The sequence below is a fragment of the Lissotriton helveticus genome, chromosome 2_2 (assembly GCF_964261635.1).
Source record: "Lissotriton helveticus chromosome 2_2, aLisHel1.1, whole genome shotgun sequence".
NCBI lineage: Eukaryota > Metazoa > Chordata > Amphibia > Caudata > Salamandridae > Lissotriton > Lissotriton helveticus.
In genome coordinates this window covers 242,687,092-242,705,310 of record NC_136060.1, presented here as the reverse complement: position 1 = coordinate 242,705,310, position 18,219 = coordinate 242,687,092, and the positions used below count along the sequence as shown (strand labels likewise).

The window sequence follows — 18,219 nt, the reverse complement described above, 5'->3', positions numbered from 1 at the left end:
TAATTCTTGCAAGATAGACACAATGGATTTTTCGGGAGCATCTTCATCTCAGGCCATATAGACTCACAGGAACTTCCTAGATATTTTTCTAACCGAACAGTTATGTTTAAATTCTCAATGTGAATTGATTATTATAGCATTGTTTTATCAGATTTATTGTTGAATATAGCTTGGTTGTTCCTTATGACTAACAATTTTTTCCTTCCCCTACAGGATCATCTATGTTTGTCCCTGTTCTTCCTCCTCCTTGTCCTGTCAGCTGCGGCCCTCCCTCGCCTTCCCTTTCGTTGTGCTCGGACGTGTCATTTGTCCCAGGTGGTCTTACCCTCCCCCATCTCTAATTGGATTCTTAGGTATGTTCTTTTTATTTATTCTTCTTGCATTGTTTGTCTTATCTCTGTCTATTTTTCATTTTCTTTTCCCCTCATGATACTCTTAGGTATGTTGTACTTTTTTTTACTGTTGTATCTTTCTCTCCCTTTTTCCCACTCTCTCTTTGCTTTAGTTTCCTTTCTGTCTCTTATTTTCCTCTTTACTCAGTTCAATTCATTTTCCTATATGTAGGTATATGATATGCATACATGGTTGGGCTGATATGAGATTTATTCTATGCATTTTCTTTCTTTTATAGTCTCATCGCTGTCTCCATGTCTTTGAAAATTGTGTCATGGAATGTCAGAGGTTGGAATTATCCCATTAAAAGACAATGTGTTTTAACACATTTATCTACAAGGGAGACCAATTTAGCTCTTATACAAGAGCCTCATTTAGTGGCAACAGAATCTTTGAAACTGAAAAAAGGCTGGGTAGGAGAAGTTTTTTCTAAACAGGAGATGGCAACCGAAATTGAGCATTGACTTTCTGTCATAAATTGATTTCTGTTAAGTTACTCTCTCAGTTATCTAATGATGATGTCAGGACTCAGTCCTGGACACTGGCATGTGTCAGGGTCTCTGGCAACAACTGGTGCCAGGGAAAACAAAGTAGGCAGAATACTGGGTACAAAGCTGCCCAAGATCACACAGTGAGTCAAAGAAGAATGTGAATCCAAAGAGGAAGCTTTGTACAAGAGAATAAGAGAGTTAAGGCTCAGAAAGGACCTCAAGAGGAGATTTAGCATTCAGAAAAACTACAGACAGGATGGATGTGCAAGACATATATATGAAACAACATTAACAATAAAGGGAATGTGGGATAAAGCATTCGGGAGTGCCACACGGCAAGACTGCCTCGCCCACAATTGCTGTTACAGATACTGACTGCAAATACCCACATATAGGATATGTATGCAAAGGCAGGGTCGGTGGAGCTGATACCTATGGTGATGTTATAAATGTAACTCAAAGACAATACTCCCTTTTTTTTTAATATATATTTATTCAGATTCCCCCCCCCCCATTTTATGTTTGTACAGGGCACACACATATATATAGGGTAATAGAATTTAACACATAAGGTAATACTACATAAAAAGTTAATCCAAATCATATAACCCTTCAGTATAACTTGAGCAATACGGCATAGAGAGGCATAAACAATCACATTACATTCCTATTATATCTTCATAATCAAAACATAGAGAATCACAGAACAAACTAATAAATTAAGTCCTTGAATCATTACTTTTAACCCCTCCTACCCTGGATCCATGTCTCTCCATCTTTAAATAGGTTCCCAAATTTCCTTTCCTATTTTCTTACCATTTGCGCCTTTCCTAGCATAGATTGCTTTTTCAAGATTATATGTGGCTAATAACTTCATTAACCATTGAAGGCTGTGGCAATACATAGTCTCTGAACAGCCATAGCCAAAAATATAAAATATTCATGAGATACCTGAGTAGCATTATGCTTTATTCCTAACATCACCACTGCCGGAGTAAGTGTGATCTCTATCCTTAATGAGTTTTTAAGAAATAGTTCAATCTCATCACAGGTGGTTTTTAAATGGGTACACGTCGCAAGCATATGGACTAGATCAGCTTCATCACTATCACATCTTGGACACGTAGTTCCAGCTGTACCTCCCCATTGCGCTATCCTGGCGGGTGTATGATATAATAAATAGAGAGTCTTATAATGTTGTGCCTGTAGTGGTGCTGAGCACAGGAGTTTCTGACCTAATTCCAATGATTTATGAAAACATTCCTTCTCAACCCCCAATTTCTGTGCCCATTTATTCTCAAACTTTTCCAAATCATCTTTTTGATGCTCTATCAATTCAGGGTAAAATCTTTTTATTGTACCCTCCGTGCCATTCTCTGTAATATCCAAAATGGGGTTTGAGTTAAATCCCGCCAACCCTCCAATTTTGGTCGTCATAAAACTCCTTATTTGCAAATACTTAAAGAAGTGAGTTGGATCCAGACCATATATTGCCTGCAAAGCACTAAACTGCATTACCCCCTGTACTCCCATCATATCACCCATCTTCGTAATCCCGCGTCTTACCCAATCATTGAAGACCACCCCTGAGAATATGTCATCAGGGAGATTAGGATTATTTTTTAACCTAGTGTAAGCGTTATATCTACCAAGACCAAACTTTTTCGCAAATGAAATCCAAATCCTATGTGCTGCCTTGACTGTTTTAAATTTAGTCCTCTTAAAATGATTATGATCAGTGATTTTCAAGAAGAGATTCGCAGCGTGATCTCCTAAGGCCAATGTATTTATTGCTAGGGTTCCTAACTGATCTAGTCCTTCGCTTTCTCCCCCTCCTAATAGTCCTGCCATGTATTGAAGGGATGCCGCCCAGTAATATAATTTGAAATCTGGCAGGGTCCATCCACCACGCTCCCTAGGTAGTGCCATAAATCTCAATGCCCTTCTTGTCTTTCCATGCGACCAGACAAACCGGTTTATCATATGCTCCAAAATTTTAAACCATTTCGCCTCAAATAATAAAGGTATAGCCCTGAATAGATATAACATTTTTGGGAGAAAGATCATTTTAATTATATTAGTTTGTCCCACTATTGAAAAATGGATGTTAGGTAACCTATCCAGATCTTTCTTGGCTTTACTTATTATAGGTGCTATGTTCGCCTCCACTAGTTTGTCTGAATCAGCTGTGATTGCTACCCCCAAATATATTCCACTTTCCACCACCCGGTTATCTAAGCAGTATGTTTTGCTGTTTTTAATAATCTGTGTTTTAGTAGTGTTGAGAGCGTAACCAGACACTTCTCCAAACTGCTGGGCTTCCATCTCAACCAATGCCATAGCTTCCATGGGTTTAGGAGTCACAATCGCTACGTCATCGGCGTAGGCCAGAATTTTGGATTGAGCCCTGAAAGTGTCTACTGGGCAGATATTATTATTTAATTCTAAGCGTCGTATATATGGGTCCATATAAAGAGCGAACAAGAGTGGGGAGCAGGGGCACCCCTGTCGCGTTCCCCTTTTGATCTTAAATGGGAGTGTATATCCAGCATTTACTCGAAAACGTGCGGTTGGGGCCTCATATAATACCTGCAGAGCTCTCACCAATCCCCCTCCAAAGCCCAGCCTCCTCAATATAAACCATAGAAAGTCCCAGGAGACCCGATCGAAAGCTTTTTCTGCGTCCAATAACATAATCGCCATCGGGTCTCCTGCTACCTCTGCAGCATCAAGAAGGGTAATGACTTTTCGTATGTGATGGGTGGTGCCTCTCCCCGGTATAAACCCGTGTTGGTTAATACTCACGAGTCTATTGATTACCTTGGCAACTCTAAGCGCCAATGCCTTCGAATACATTTTTGTATCCGCATTCATCAATGTAATGGGTCTGTATGATCCAGGTTGGTTAGGAGGTTTGTCCTTTTTCAAAATTATAACAATATCTGCTACTGCCCAGCTTTTTGGGAACGATATCCCTCCCTACGTCCGCTGCATTGTAGTTGTCAGATCCTGTTTAATTATGTCCCAAAACACTTAAATAATTCCACTGGGATCTGGTCAGGTCCTGCAGCCTTCCCAGAGGGTAGACTAGTCAGGGCAATCAAAATCTCATCAGAACTAAAAGGATCTTCCAGTTCCTTTGCCTCATCCTCCAATAGCATTGTTACTGGAATATCTTGGAGGAAATCACCTATCTTAGAGACATCAGTTGGATTCTCTTGGTCGTATAGTGAGGAATAACATTTTCTAAATACTTTTCTTATTCCCTCTGTATCTGAGACTATTACTCCTGCTTCATCCTGGACCCCAGGCACTTGGCCGGTAGAGATATTCTGCCTAGTTCGTATAGCAAGAGTTCGACCCACAGATTCATTGAACTCGTAGCATCTCTCCCTGTTTGCTAAATATATTTTAGCAGCTTTATTAGCTATGCTCTCCTGCGCCTCCATCTTTGCCTTAGCTATTTTTATTAATACTTGATCTAGAGATGCTCCCCTTATGACGTTGTTAGTTAACTCATCCGCTTTAATGAGGTCTTCATCTTTTTGCCTTTCCCTCCTCCGACTAGCTACACTGTAGCTTATTGTCTCCCTTCGAATAGCTGCCTTAAATGCATCCCAGACATTCCCAGCGTCCGTACTGCCTCTATTGATGTTTAAAAAATCAGTAATCCACTCTTTGAAATGGATAATATATGCCTCATCCTTTAGCAGCCCCCTCTCGAATGTCCAGATACGGTCTGGTCTTTTACTGCTAAGGCTTACTGTTAAAATAAGAGGGTTATGGTCAGAGATTATACGTGGGAGCTTTTCAATTTTTACTTTTGATTGAAGAGAGTTTGAAACAAAAAAGTGGTCTAACCTAGCACATACCCTATGAGGTGCTGAATAGTAAGTGAACCCCTGTTTATCGGGATAAAGTGTCTCCCAGACATCCATCAGGGCATTATTCCTTGCAAGGTTACATAGTGCACACCAAACTCTCCTTTTTCTACCCTGATACCCCCTATTAGAAACCAGTCCAAGCCCACCTGCTCCATTAATATTAAAATCTACGGTTATAATAATAGTTGGTGACCATGTGGACAGTTCCAAATCCAAAAAATCGAAGATATCAGGATCATCTACCGTTGAGCCATATACACACCCTAAAGTAATCCATTCCTCATTCATTTTATACTCTATAAGGACCCATCTCCCCATCGATCTTCAAGTTCTCCTTATTATAAGATCCCTTTGTTTTGATAAAATTGCCACTCCTCTATTTTTAGCACCCTGCTTAGTATATGCTATTACTTGATATCCCAACTGATCTAACAAATGACCCTGCTCTCCCGCTATATGAGTTTCCTGAAGGCACACCAAGTCCACATTTAACGATCTTAGCCACATTGCCACCCGCTGTCTCTTGGTTTGATCATTTAATCTGCAAACATTTACAGTGATTATGCGAGTGCCCATTAATGTACATCAGTTATCTGTCCCAGCAAGTTAACATCAGTAGCAAACAATGTACTATCATCATCTCCTTGAAGTGATCTATCCACCCTCTGAGTTTTACATATTTCATGAAATCTTCCCTGTACATAAATATTTAAACAAAAAACATCCAGGTGCCCTGTACCCCCCCTCCTCAATCCCCCACCCCCCCTTACAGGCAAATAGGTCAGTCCTGACCTATGCGTGACAGCTGTAACCCCAAGTGTCAGCCGCTCCTCCCTCCCCTGCTCTAGTTACCATCTATTTCTTTATGCTTTTGTTTTGACTGGATTAGTGCAACCACCATATTTTTTGTGCCCCTTTTCTTTGTTTGATTTCATCAAGGTACGCCTGTGCTTTAATCTCAGAAAAAAAGATCTGGGTCTGACCCTTATCGATCACCTTAAGACGAGATGGAAACATCAAGTATGCTTCACAGCCCATGTTTTGAAAAGGGGTTATCATTTGCCTCATCTGCCACCTCCTTTCCACCGTGGCGTGACAGAAATCGGGGCGGGCAAAGAAAGTCGTACCATTAAATGACCGTCTAGCTTCAGGCTTAGCTTTCTCCATGATCTCCTGTCTTAAAAGGAAATTCCCTACGAATATCAAAATAGCCCTAGGTTTATCAGTAGGTGAGGCCCTTCTTTGAACCATAGGGAAACTGTGCGTTCTTTGTATCTCCCTTTCCCATGCCCAGCCCGTTAATTCAGGAAAGGCCCCCTTAAGCAACTCAATAACAAATGCCCGCATATCCTGCCCTTCCCTTCCTTCCGCCACCCCCAATAATCTTATATTGTTACGCCGTTGGCGGTTCTCATAGTCCTCGAGTTTCCAATGCACATCAGTTGCCATCTTTTCCTGTTCCCTCCGAAATTTGTTCCAGTTCCCAACTTCTTCCTCCAATTTCTCAGTTCTTGCTTCTACTTCAGTAACCCTTGATGCCATATCTGTATATAATTTATTCACTTTTCGTAGAGATCCTTGTATTTTTTGGTTAGTGTGCTTTGCCCTCCGGGACTCAGTTCTAGCCTCCCCCTGCATTTGTTTTAATGTTGTATACAGCATATCCATCGTTGTCGCTTGTGCAGATGGGTTGGGTTGAGAGTCAGGCACAGCTGCAGCCCCCTCCTGGTAAATCTGTGAGGTTGCTGAGTAGTCCCAGTCTAACCTTTTGGAGACTTCTATATGTGAGGGACTCATATTATTTTTTGACTTACTGCTAAATCTATTTTTCAAACTTTTTCCCCTTCTTTTAGTGGTCACTTTATGAGTTTCCCCACTATCCGAGGTTATAGCTTCAGATTCCAGCTCTGATTCTGTCTCCGAAACCCCGATGTCACTTTCAGAGATTGAGTCCTCTCTCTCATCACTGTCCTCCTCGTCATTGACCGAATAAAAGCATTCGTCACTTGGGGATCCCGGGTTCATAATGGAGCCAACCGGGGCTTGTATAGTAGATACCGGTCTGTCTTCTTTCATGATTGCCCCCGAGCCCTGGTCTCCACCAATTTGGTCTCCTTGTTGAGTCATACCCCCCTCCTCTGTGAGTAGGGCTCCAGTACGCTCTTCAGCATGGTCAGTGAGGGATAAGTTAGAGCCAGTAGCAAGGGGAACAGACTGTGCATCATTTACCCTAGCTGGGGTTAACTCCACTGTATCAATTATATTTTGTATAATCACAGTTTTCTCTACACCATCCACAAGTTCTATCGGCTCTGGCTGTATCGTGTCACTGCTAGTCACATTGTCAATACCCTCGCCGCCCTCACTGCCCTTCTTACCAGCGAGTACAGCTTGGGTCGTAGGGTGCTGTTTCCCATCCAAGACTTCTGTGGGATTTCGATCTTCAGGCACATCGGCAGCCTGCTTTTTCCCATCCCGAGGTTGTTCACATTGCTCGTGTTGCTCATGCTGCGTCCTCCCAGTCTCCAGGATAGTCGGGTGTGTGTTCGACGAACGTGAGGCTCCCTCTGTTGACTTTACGTCAGTTTCACCTGCGCTCTCTATCCGAGCCTCTCGGGGCGCCGCGCTCGATTATGCCAGACCATGCACAGCTCCGCCTGCTCCACCAGTCCCCGGGTCTGCCTGCAGTGAGGCGGTTACCGCTTCCGATTCTGCCGCGGCCGCTGTAGCTGAAGATCGGATCAAGGCGGGCGCTGTAAAGGATTCGCGGAGGGTAGGTTGCCGCATACTTCCCTCTTTACCAACAGGTTTACCAGCAGCCTCATTGTTCTGGCGCTTTATTCCTTTTCTATTTAGTTGAGGTTTCTCCCTTTTCTCCTTCGATTTATCCTTTGATTTTGGTTCATTCTTTTTTTGCGCTTCTGCTATATTCTCATCCTCCTCTGTATAGTCTGCAATATCCGCATTGTCTCTCAGCATATTTCTTCGGGTTCGGGTCTGTGTCATCGACCGAAGAGTAGACCGAAGATTAGAGCTTAAAGCTACGCCGGGATCGCTTAGAGCAGCGCTGTCTTTTTCTTTTTCTCTCTGAGTATCTTTCTGCGGTCTTGGACCGCGTGGCGCCATACTTTGCATCAGGGCCTGTCGCGAAGCAAGTGGAGGTTTACCCTGTGATCCAACCCAGCAAATCACACTTGATAGACTTGATCCGCTTTTCACTATCCCGTAAAACAGCCGTTTTACAAGTTTTATAGAGTACTGCATTCTATCATTTTCCCGTTGCTATCACCACTGAGCAGGAGCCTGGGAGGATGGCGACTGCTCCTTACGGTCTGTCAGCGGCCATCTTGCCCCGTACTGAAAGACAATACTCCCAGTGAACAAGAAACACTGACTAGGTTGTCTGCTGTGCCCATGGATCCTGGCAATCAAACAGGAACACGCAAGGCAGTAACAGCAAGGGGGTAGAACTAAACACAAGCATGATGGAGAAGGAGCTAGCAAGGAGGAGTGCTTAATAGGAAAGGAAGGAAATCATAGAACACACTTGACAGAACGCAAGTTCAAACATACAAGGTAATTAGAAGGAAGAAAGCAGGATTAGAAAGACAGCAAGCTAGGAACTTGAACCAAGGAAATAGGAAGAAAGGCAGGGGCTGCAAAAGGATATACAGATGGGGAAGCTACAAGGGTATACTAGAATACTGCAGGTTCAGGAATCATGAAAACAAAGTAGCATTGTAGGCAGTGCTGGAGCAGGAACAAGAATTGAGGTAAGGCTCAGGAATCAAGGAGCACTGCAGGCAGTGTTAGTTCAGGAAAAGGGAATTACTAAAGCTCAGGAGTCAATGTAGCACTGCTGGCTGTGCTGGTTCAGGAACAGGGAATTACTTAAGCTCAGGAGTCAAGGTAGCACTGCAAACAGTGCTAATTCAGGAACAAGGATAGCTGTAGTTCAGGAATAAAGCAATAACTAAAGCCCAGAAAACACTGGAAACAAGGGTTGTTCTTACTGGTACACAGCTACAATGACAAACCTTGGGTGGCTGAAGAGAGCTAGGGCCAAAATGAAATCACAGTAATCACATGCATCAGGCATGAGAAGGCTAGAAGTAGTCAGCCACAGGTGAGCTGAATTCCTTGGCCTGCTGGGATGGAGATGAAGCAGTGAGCAGGGGATTTTAGGTAATGGAGTATCCAGCATAAGCAGACTAGCTTCCACAAAACCCAGCATGGATTTGGAATGGATGTCAATTCTTAAATGGTGCCCAAATGCTTGGAAGTCTAGATATGCCTGCAGGGGAGTGTCTGGAAGCATAGTAGAACACAGGAAAGTCACACTATGCACCCCTCTGGTGGTGGGCACTAGAGTTCAGGGAGCGAATCGTGACCGATGATGGAAGAAGGTTATACACTAAATTGCAAATTAGGAATGCTTCAGTTTCTTTGCTTAATATCTATGCTTCCACTAACGGACACTCATCTTTTTGGTGATCTCTAGCTCAACAAATCTCATCCTGCATTGATGATGATTTTATTCTTGCTGAGACTGCAATCAAGTAATTGATCCTTTTATAAATCACAACTCATTGGTCTCTGTTAAACCGCATAAAGCACATACAATATTTCTTCATACCATCCAGCAATATAAGTTAAAGATGCCTGTAGAATTTGCAATCCTGTCACAAGGGAATATACATACTACTCTCCAGCTCATCAAACCCATTCTCAAATAGACCACTTTTTTGTATCACATTATATATCCCAAATTTAAGAGATGCAGATATGGGGTCCATTCTAATATCTGATCATGCTCCCATTTCTATTCAATTGGATATATTGCCAAAATCTAAAATGCCCAATAGATGGCATTTTAATAATTCACTCCTTTTAGATCCAAAGTTTACCTCCTCTTTTTTTCCTTTTTTTAATGAATATTTCTCCTTAAACCAAACTGATACTTTGCCATTTGTCGTTATTTGGGATGCTTTCAAAACAGCCGTCAGAGATTTTATTATTGGTTTTGTGTCCAAAAAAACATAAAAATTCACATGAAATTATCAGAGATATTTTGGCGGGGATAAACCAGATTGGAGCATTCCTATCACTCCTGGAAATCCAAGGACTGTGTTTCCCAGCTTATTCAGGCAAAGTTCAAATTCAATAAAGAATTGACAGATAATACTTCCCTTTATTTGTTAAAATCCAGAGCAAAGTTTCAGCGCAGACAGAGCAAAGCCGGTTAACTCTTAGCGAATGATTTAAAAGTTAAACACAACAAGTGTAATATTCAATCTATTATGGATGAGCAAAATACAGAAAGGTTTAAGGATCCAGATTTATTAAATGAATTTCTTCTTTTTATAAAACATTATACATGCCTGAAACCATAACTTACGAATTTGATATTTCACTGTGCCTTTTAGGCATTCAAGGTTTCTTTGACAACCAAATAGATTTTACTCCTTTAGCATTTGACATTTCACACCAGGAACTCCTCATCGCTTGACAAACACACAAGAAAGACAAGGCCCCAGGGTTCAGATGGGTTTACAGTGGAATTTTTCACACATTTCGCACCACTACTTCTTCCCAAACTACATAACCTTTTTTAAAAAAATCAGAATCCGGTTAATCCTCTGTTTTTTTTTTAGAGGTGGGCGGAATTAGAGTAATGGCGCTACGCAATTCTTCATGAAAATGTAAAAAATCTCTGCAAACACGCGGAAATATCACGAAGACGCGGAAGTTCTTTTCCCACCTGTTCGCGATATGTCCTGTGTGATCGCATTGGAAATGTCTCGACAACTTGCCCATGCGGTCGCCTGTGGGCGAGGTCATCTTGTTTTCACTTGCCCTCCAGCTCGCGATGCTTATTTCCTGTTCTGGGTCGCGCAATGCATGTTCGCGCCCGTTTGCGATACGTATTTCCTGTTCGGGAACGCTTTTACGTGTTTGCACCACTTTTTGCGTGCTCGGGGAAAAATATCCCGCAAACTTGCCCACGCATCTTGTTTTTCACTCTATTGCTATGGTTCTGGGGCCTGCTTTTCATTCCTCTCTGTATCTTTTCAATCCTTTGTTTGTGGAATCTTTTTTTTAAATCTTTTTTACTTATTATCTCAAAGACTATTTTCCTGATTCTATATTTTTTGTTTTTGTCTACTTTTTGTGTGTGTTATAACTACTTTTTCACTCTTTTTCTATTGCCTGCTCTTTTAATTTCTTTTGCTTACTTTTTTAACTTTTACCTTTTCTTTCCCGCCCCGCCTACCCCAGAACCATGTACGACGCCAGAGCCAGAGCTGCGACCGCCTTCCTTGCAGAAGGCGGCCCCACAAGGGTGCAGGCATGGGCCTTATTTGGGGAGGTAAAGTTGACTGCACTGGTTTTCTTTGTGCAGCGCCACCTCCCCTTAACCCTGGCACCAGGTGGCTGGCCTGGTACCGGGTACGGGCTCCGGGAGCATCGGCAGCGGTGGGGAAGGTGCGCCAGGCAGTGTTTTGCTGCTCTGGTGTCCGGCGCACCCAGAACCAGTTGACTCACCAGTGGCCCGATATTCTGGACTGGGAGCAGGACCTGCTGGACCTGCTGGACCTGCTAGGAGTGGAGGTCCCGGGTCTTGGTGAGTAACTATTTAATTATTACTACTTTGTGTCTGTTCTTCTGCTCTGTGTTATATATTGTGAATAACTTTTTTTTTCAACCAGCTAGAATGCTGCTGTTCACATTGCAGGTAAATTACGTTTAAACGTCTTCTGTGATTGTTATGACACAGGTGCTCTTTTGCGCTACTAATCTTACTTGTTTGCAACTTTGCGTTTGCGCTCACTTAGCGTGAATATGTAAGAGTTTATTTTAGAGAAATTAGTTTACGCAATGCTATAATGACTTTAGTCCTTACTTTGTCCTGTCACTAAGAGATAGGGATGGATTAATACTTAGGTTTAGTTACTTATTAGTATGAGTTTGTATTTTGTTAGTGGTATGCGTGATGCCCCCTCTGTTACGTCACGTGCTGCTAGTGCTTACCCCAGTCCTTAGTAGAACCTTTTGTAGTTTGTTCAATAAGTGGTAATAGGCTTAGCACTAGCAGAACATCAGCATCAATCAATCAATCAATCAACCAACAATTTGGTGTATGCAAAAATGTAGTCATGTGTCCTCCATTTGACCATTTATGCATTTTTAAGGACTAAAAGAAGTGGAAATGCATACTTAATGTACAATTGGCACGCCTGGAATAGGTGGGCTATGTCAGGTGGTACATACTACTTAGGCTTAATTAGTAATCTGGAATCAAAATGGAAGACTGGATTAGTGTTGATAAATAATAAGTAGTCGATCCGCAAATCCCCCGATACTACTTGTTGTCCAGATGAGATAGGTCAATTTATTTATTGCAATTGTTGTTTACCTAAATGTTTTTTTGACTCTCCTTTAAAAATATTTTTTTTGTTTCACACCAATCATCAATGATTGTCTCTTTCTTATATCTTTCATGATCAGCACCCAGGGGCAAGAAGACAGGTCTGAGTCGGCGGAAGGATCAGAAGAACAACACCAGGGACAGGAGGACCACAACGAGGGCTCTTCTGCTGGCCCTAGTAAGTCTTCGTGTTTTTAATATTAATAATTCTTATTCCCTAACATTTACTGCACCATATTTTTTCCGAACTATTCTTTCTGTTTCCTAATAATATTTTTTACCAACAATTATCCTTCGATCTGGACTATCTGTTTCTAAATTCTTTTTATCCCTGCCTCTAACTGCCTCTGCTATGATGACTCTCTGTACTACTACTATTAGTCTGTCTGTAGCTAAGCTTGCCCAGTTTGCCACTCTTTATTTAAAAGGTTTTAAATAAAACTCAGATTCACCTGTAGCTCTAGCCATTGGACCACCACCTCCGGACCACCACCTCCTCCCAGGCCTTCAAAACTAACCTCAAAGGTCTCCTCCTTCAAAGACACTTCCAAATGTAATCCATGCCCTCTCTATTATCTGAACGAAGCCCTTCCATTATAGAATAATCTACTTTACATGACTATGGAAGTGTCTTTCCAGTGTGTTCTTGTGGTCTAAGAGTCTGCCATTTAGTGCAGGATTATCTTTCTACCTGTGTTTGGTACTCGTGTGTAATATGCACCCGTCACTTTCTTTTGTAACACACTGTTTTCTACCTCTTACATTTGTTTATTTTCGATATCTGCACAAGTGCCACCAGTGCCTACATAACGTTTGTTCTTGTGCTTGAGTGTCCTCCATATATTGCAGTATTATACCTCTATGTTTACTTTGTACGCTTTTGTAACCTGCGCACGTCAATTTTTCCTACTGTAATGCACCGTTTGCTGCCTCTTTTATTTTGTTGGTTCACGATTGTCACTTTTGTAATGCACCGTTTGCTATCTCTTGTATTTTGTTGGCTCACTATTGTTATTTTTGCTTCATTTAATGTAACGTTTTCTTTTGTATTTTGTTCACTTGTAATGTTCTCATGTATCAGTTCTGTTCCTATTGTGAAGCGCTCTGACACCTTCGGGTAAAGTCCGCGCTATATAAAAATGCATAAATAAAAAATAAAAATAAATTGAGTCCAGTCCTTTGGGTTGTCCTCTTGTACTTCTTCTGTTCCTATTGATCTTGAGCCTTTGTTAATCTTGAGGCTTTTCAACAATTACCACCAACAAATGCCCAACCAGATTTTACTATTTTGATAGGATAGGACTGTTGTAGGGATTTTGCACATACAGCACTTTGCACAAGAAAATAGGATGTTGGTTATGGTAGGTTGGACCTTCCTACATCTCACTTAGAAGTTCAGAACCCACCACAATCCCCTGCTAGACTAGTTATAGTAGTGTCTCATCATAACTATTAGCTCTCCGAACCCACCCCAAGATACCCAACAAGTAGACAACCCAGAACATAACACTCCCGACCTCTCAGTCGTTGAAGCAATGCACATGCACACCCTTCCTTTTGCTCGCTCACTCGTGTAAGTCCTCACCAAATACCACTGAGTCTATGTAAGTTCAAAAGTTTTATTTTCAATTGACAAGCTCTGTACATTGTTCTATAATGCAGCACCAACAGGAAAATGCATAACATTAAAACAATAAACATTGTTACACTTAGTTACAGTAACTACAAGTTCACAGAAAAAAATGGGAAATCATGATAACTGAACAGTGGTGGAAGCACCACCATCCCCTTGGTAGGAATATAGGGCCATATTATCAAGAGTGGAGTTAAAATTATTGCTGCTTTATCGTCAGTGCCGCTAAAGTGGCGATAATGGGCTTGATAGTATGCTCTATGGAATTCCAATAGAAACCCAGGTTAGACATCTAACCTGGGCTTCTATGGGAATTCTCTAGGGCATATTATCAGGCCCCTTATCGCCACTTTAGCAGCAGTTTCCTAAAGATAAAGCAGCGATAATTTTAACGCCACTCTTGATAATATGCCCCGTAGTTTATATAAAATTATAAATGAAGATCTCTGAGAAAATTCTGGGGAGCCCTCACCTTAAAAGAACCTAGTACTGGTAGTTGTTACATCATAAGCTCTGCAAATTTCTGTTTCGTAGAAGGGAATCTTCCGTCTGTAATGAGAAAAATGGTGCGCGTTAGTATATTGCAAGCATTTCTCAGCCATGCCAAAAAGTGTAGCATTTATATGGATAAGCAATATGGCCTAACAGCAGAACTCCATAAAATGTGGCTTGTTAATGTTTTGGTTGACCTGGTACGCAGCGCTTAGACAGTAACAGTATGAGGTCATGTGGGCTCAAAGGTGTCCTATACAACAAGCTGCGATGTAACGTCACATGTGCAAAAATAAAAGACACAAAGGTAAAATGGTTGCATGGCTTGGGCTAACTAAGCAAAGACTAGAATGAGCCTAGGGACCATATATAACTACTAGTGTCTACTCTACTACTACCTGATTTGCACTAGTGATGTATGTTGTATATGTATGTATTACTATTAGCTAATTTTTTAATCTTGCTACTGTAAAGTCCACATTTTTTTTAAAGTCCACATTTGTAAAGCGCACAATCACCCGTAAGGGTCTCTAGGCGCTGGGGGCCGTTGGGAAGATTAAGCGAGCTATTGCCCAGAGTCACATGGTGCCGGGGATCGAACCGTGGTCCCCAGATTCCAGCGTCAGTCGCCCTGGCCGCGACGCCACACCTCTCCTACTGAACAATAGGGGGGGTGTATATGACACCTAAAAAATGTATAATGTTTTTTCTAGGCGCAGTACCAACCTCCAGTGCCAGGGCCAGCGGCAAAGGCGAAGCGGCTGGCAAGGATGCGCCAGTTGCAGCTTGAGCTGCAGGGGGTGAGCCAGCACCAGTGGGGGACGGTGGTAAGTTAGATTCCTAATCCTTAACTATTGGCATTACACTCACTGCAAGGGTGTACTGTATACTGTACTGTTGAAACTTAGTAAGTAAGAAGTTGTTGTGAACGTTTGAAGAGTGTAGACACCCTTTAATTGGCATTAGTAAAGGCATTAGCGGAAGGAGTGTTGAATAACCAATGGCCTCTTCTATCTGATTTCAACTCCGCTTAGAAAGTTTTATGGAGAAGACTAAAAGTCAGATCAGATCACCTGGTGTTGAACTAAAAGGGAAAGATGGTTGGAAGGAAGAATGACGGGTGAGATTTAATATTTATAACTGACAGAGAAGGATACGTGTGATGCATGCATGCATGCATAGGTGGCTGATAGGAATCAGATGCATGGTTGGTTGAATGCCTGAAAAAATCCCACAAATGTTAAAGCCCAAGAAAGTGGGAGTATAGAAATATACCACAAATGTTATGTACTGTGCTTTATGGTGCTAACATGCCACTATGTGTATAATCAACTTGTCTTACTGTTTTTCTAAGAGTATATTTTACAATAGTCTTGTTTTTTCTTTTTGATATATAGCTACTATTTCCACGGGGAAACCTGATCGGAAGGAGTTGGCCGCCAAGGCACAGCGCCGCAAGCTGGAGGCCATCCAGCGTGAATATCGTCGGCTGGTGGTCCTGGAAGAGGAAGAGGAGGAGGCGGCAGCAGCTACAGCCTCCTCCAATGCCCCGGGCCCCAGCCACTGCCCTCCAGTTGTACGGCGTCACCGTGTGGCAGCCACCCACCGCTGCCATTCCCTTAGCATCACTGGTGCCCCCCCCACATTGGCTGCAATTGCCGCGCTTTGAAGCGCCGCTTCGCCCACCTTGAGGAGGCAGTACGTGTCCTTCAAAGTCGATCCCGCCGAACCTAAAGAGACCCTGTTCATTGCCCCTTTTTTATTTATTGTTTTGGTGGGTGGGTATCGGGCATTGGGGTTTCGCGTTTTGGACAAATAGGTTGAACTTTTTCTTTACGGACATTGGTTGGGGTTAAGGAGAGGGATGGGTCAGGTTTTGTGTTTTTTTTTACATAGTTTATTTTGGTAGTGTTATCAAATCAATATTTCTAATTTACATACAGTGTTGTTAATGTTTTATGGGTGGGGTTACTGTTTTACATCACACTGTGTCCTTGCTGTTGGAGAGCCGCCCATAGCCAGTGTTTGATTTAAATAATTGGCTGACTTTGTAAGACACAGATAGATGCGGCACCCCTCACTGATTGATATGTCCTACTAGTACTGTCAGTCTCTTCTAGTCTATGCATTCTTTAACTGGACTCAAAGGGGTGTCTGAATTGATTTAAAACATGCCATTATTAATTATGCCTCCCCCAAACTTCTCTTACCTTTGCTTGATGTTTAACTTGGACACGGCGATGGCTGCATGGTGATGATGGTTTCCTTTTCTAACATGCCATGGTTGTGGTGGTAGTAGTAGTAGACATTTGCAGCAGCATTTGCAAAAAGAAAAAATGAGACAGTCAGTTGCCTGATAGAGACTGTTCGAGGAGTAGTAGAATGAAGTACAGAACAGAACTTACCACAAAACAATAATATGCAAAAATATTTTACAACAAAATATAATGGTAGTGGGGATAGCCTTGTACACAGAGTTACAATCTATAGTTGTGTCGAGTCACTTGACTAGGCCTCCATTACACTCAACACAAGCGTAACAGTTAGTGCTGTGTATTTGAATGACAACAAATCTAATCGATCCCGGCAATTCATGCGGATGTATATGTTCCTTTGATAAATAAAAATCTCCTCAAAAACATACTGCTCATGGGTGGGCATGCAGAAGATCCTCGCTCTGCCTTGAAATTGAAGTACTGTTGCTTTTGCCACATCCGCCCCAGCAAGCGTGTGATAAATTATTGGTGTACATTTAATTTAGTCACACCTCAATAGGTCACACAGCCCTGGGGAAAAGGGTTAGGGTTTATTGAATGGATGGGAAGGGGGGTCTGAGGAAAGGTTTGAAAATGAAAAACAGGACGCATGGACAAACAACAAACAAACTCTGTAGACTACCATATCCATATCAATAGGTTAAGGGAGTAAAAGGAAATGCATGCATGATGATGATTGATAAGGAGACCCGGATTACATACAGTTTGTATTCAGTTGTTCCGGGCTTACTTTTACAGATAGCAAAGAAATGTTTTAAATATATGTGGGGATGAATCATAAACAGAGAGCAAACCTAATGATAATAATAACAACAAGAAGAACACACTGTTTTAAAGATTGTAGAGAAAAAAATGAATCAAATTATTTAAAAGATGATGAAAGTTGATATTGTTACTGTGTTATCCTGGTCAAAAATGTGGATTTACATCTCAGCATTCCTCTTGGTCCTCTCATCCCTCAATCTTGGGTCGCCACTGCCTGCCTGGCAGATGTAGATCTATTGGTAAGGTAAGTGTGCATTGTTTTCCCACCGGGTAAGGCCCGGCCTGTAATTGTAGATGGAAAAACAAAAGGGATAATGAGAAACAAAGTTGGAAAAAAATGCACACGTTTTGGTGTAGTGCAACAAGAACACTTTCGAAGGCGGCATGTATGCATCATCTCTACTCTAGTCTATTTCCAGCATTGACCTACATCAACAACAGGACAGAGCAGGCCCACAGTGATGGCACGTCGCTTAGTACATCCTCCGTTTAGTGTACATTTTTTTAAAGAGTTGGACAAAGCACATATCCAGCAACATAGCATTTTACAATTTAAGTGTCTAAATCAATGCCCGCAGTCATACCACCGCTACACTCATCTCCACTGCTACACAGACATTTAGGTCTGCTGTGGTTGTTGTTGACTTGTTTACCTTTTATGCCACTCATGAAACGTCCAGACTTATTATTCCATCAATCATCTCCTATACTTGTACTGAGTGACTGAAGAGCGGCCTGTAGTAGAAGTACAATTTTGTTATTAAACAATATTATTGACTTGAGTCACTCTTTAGTGTGTACAGTAAGACTAGTACACTTTGACTTCACTTCATGCACAACAAACAACAAAAACACA

General features: G+C 41.9%; 1 long non-coding RNA gene across 1 annotated transcript in view; it reads right to left on the bottom strand.

Moving 5' to 3' along the window:
* Positions 1-18,219, bottom strand: part of LOC144821788 (uncharacterized) — a 260,761-nt gene that overhangs the window by 536 nt on the left and 242,006 nt on the right. The gene's annotated exons all lie outside the window — the stretch shown is intronic.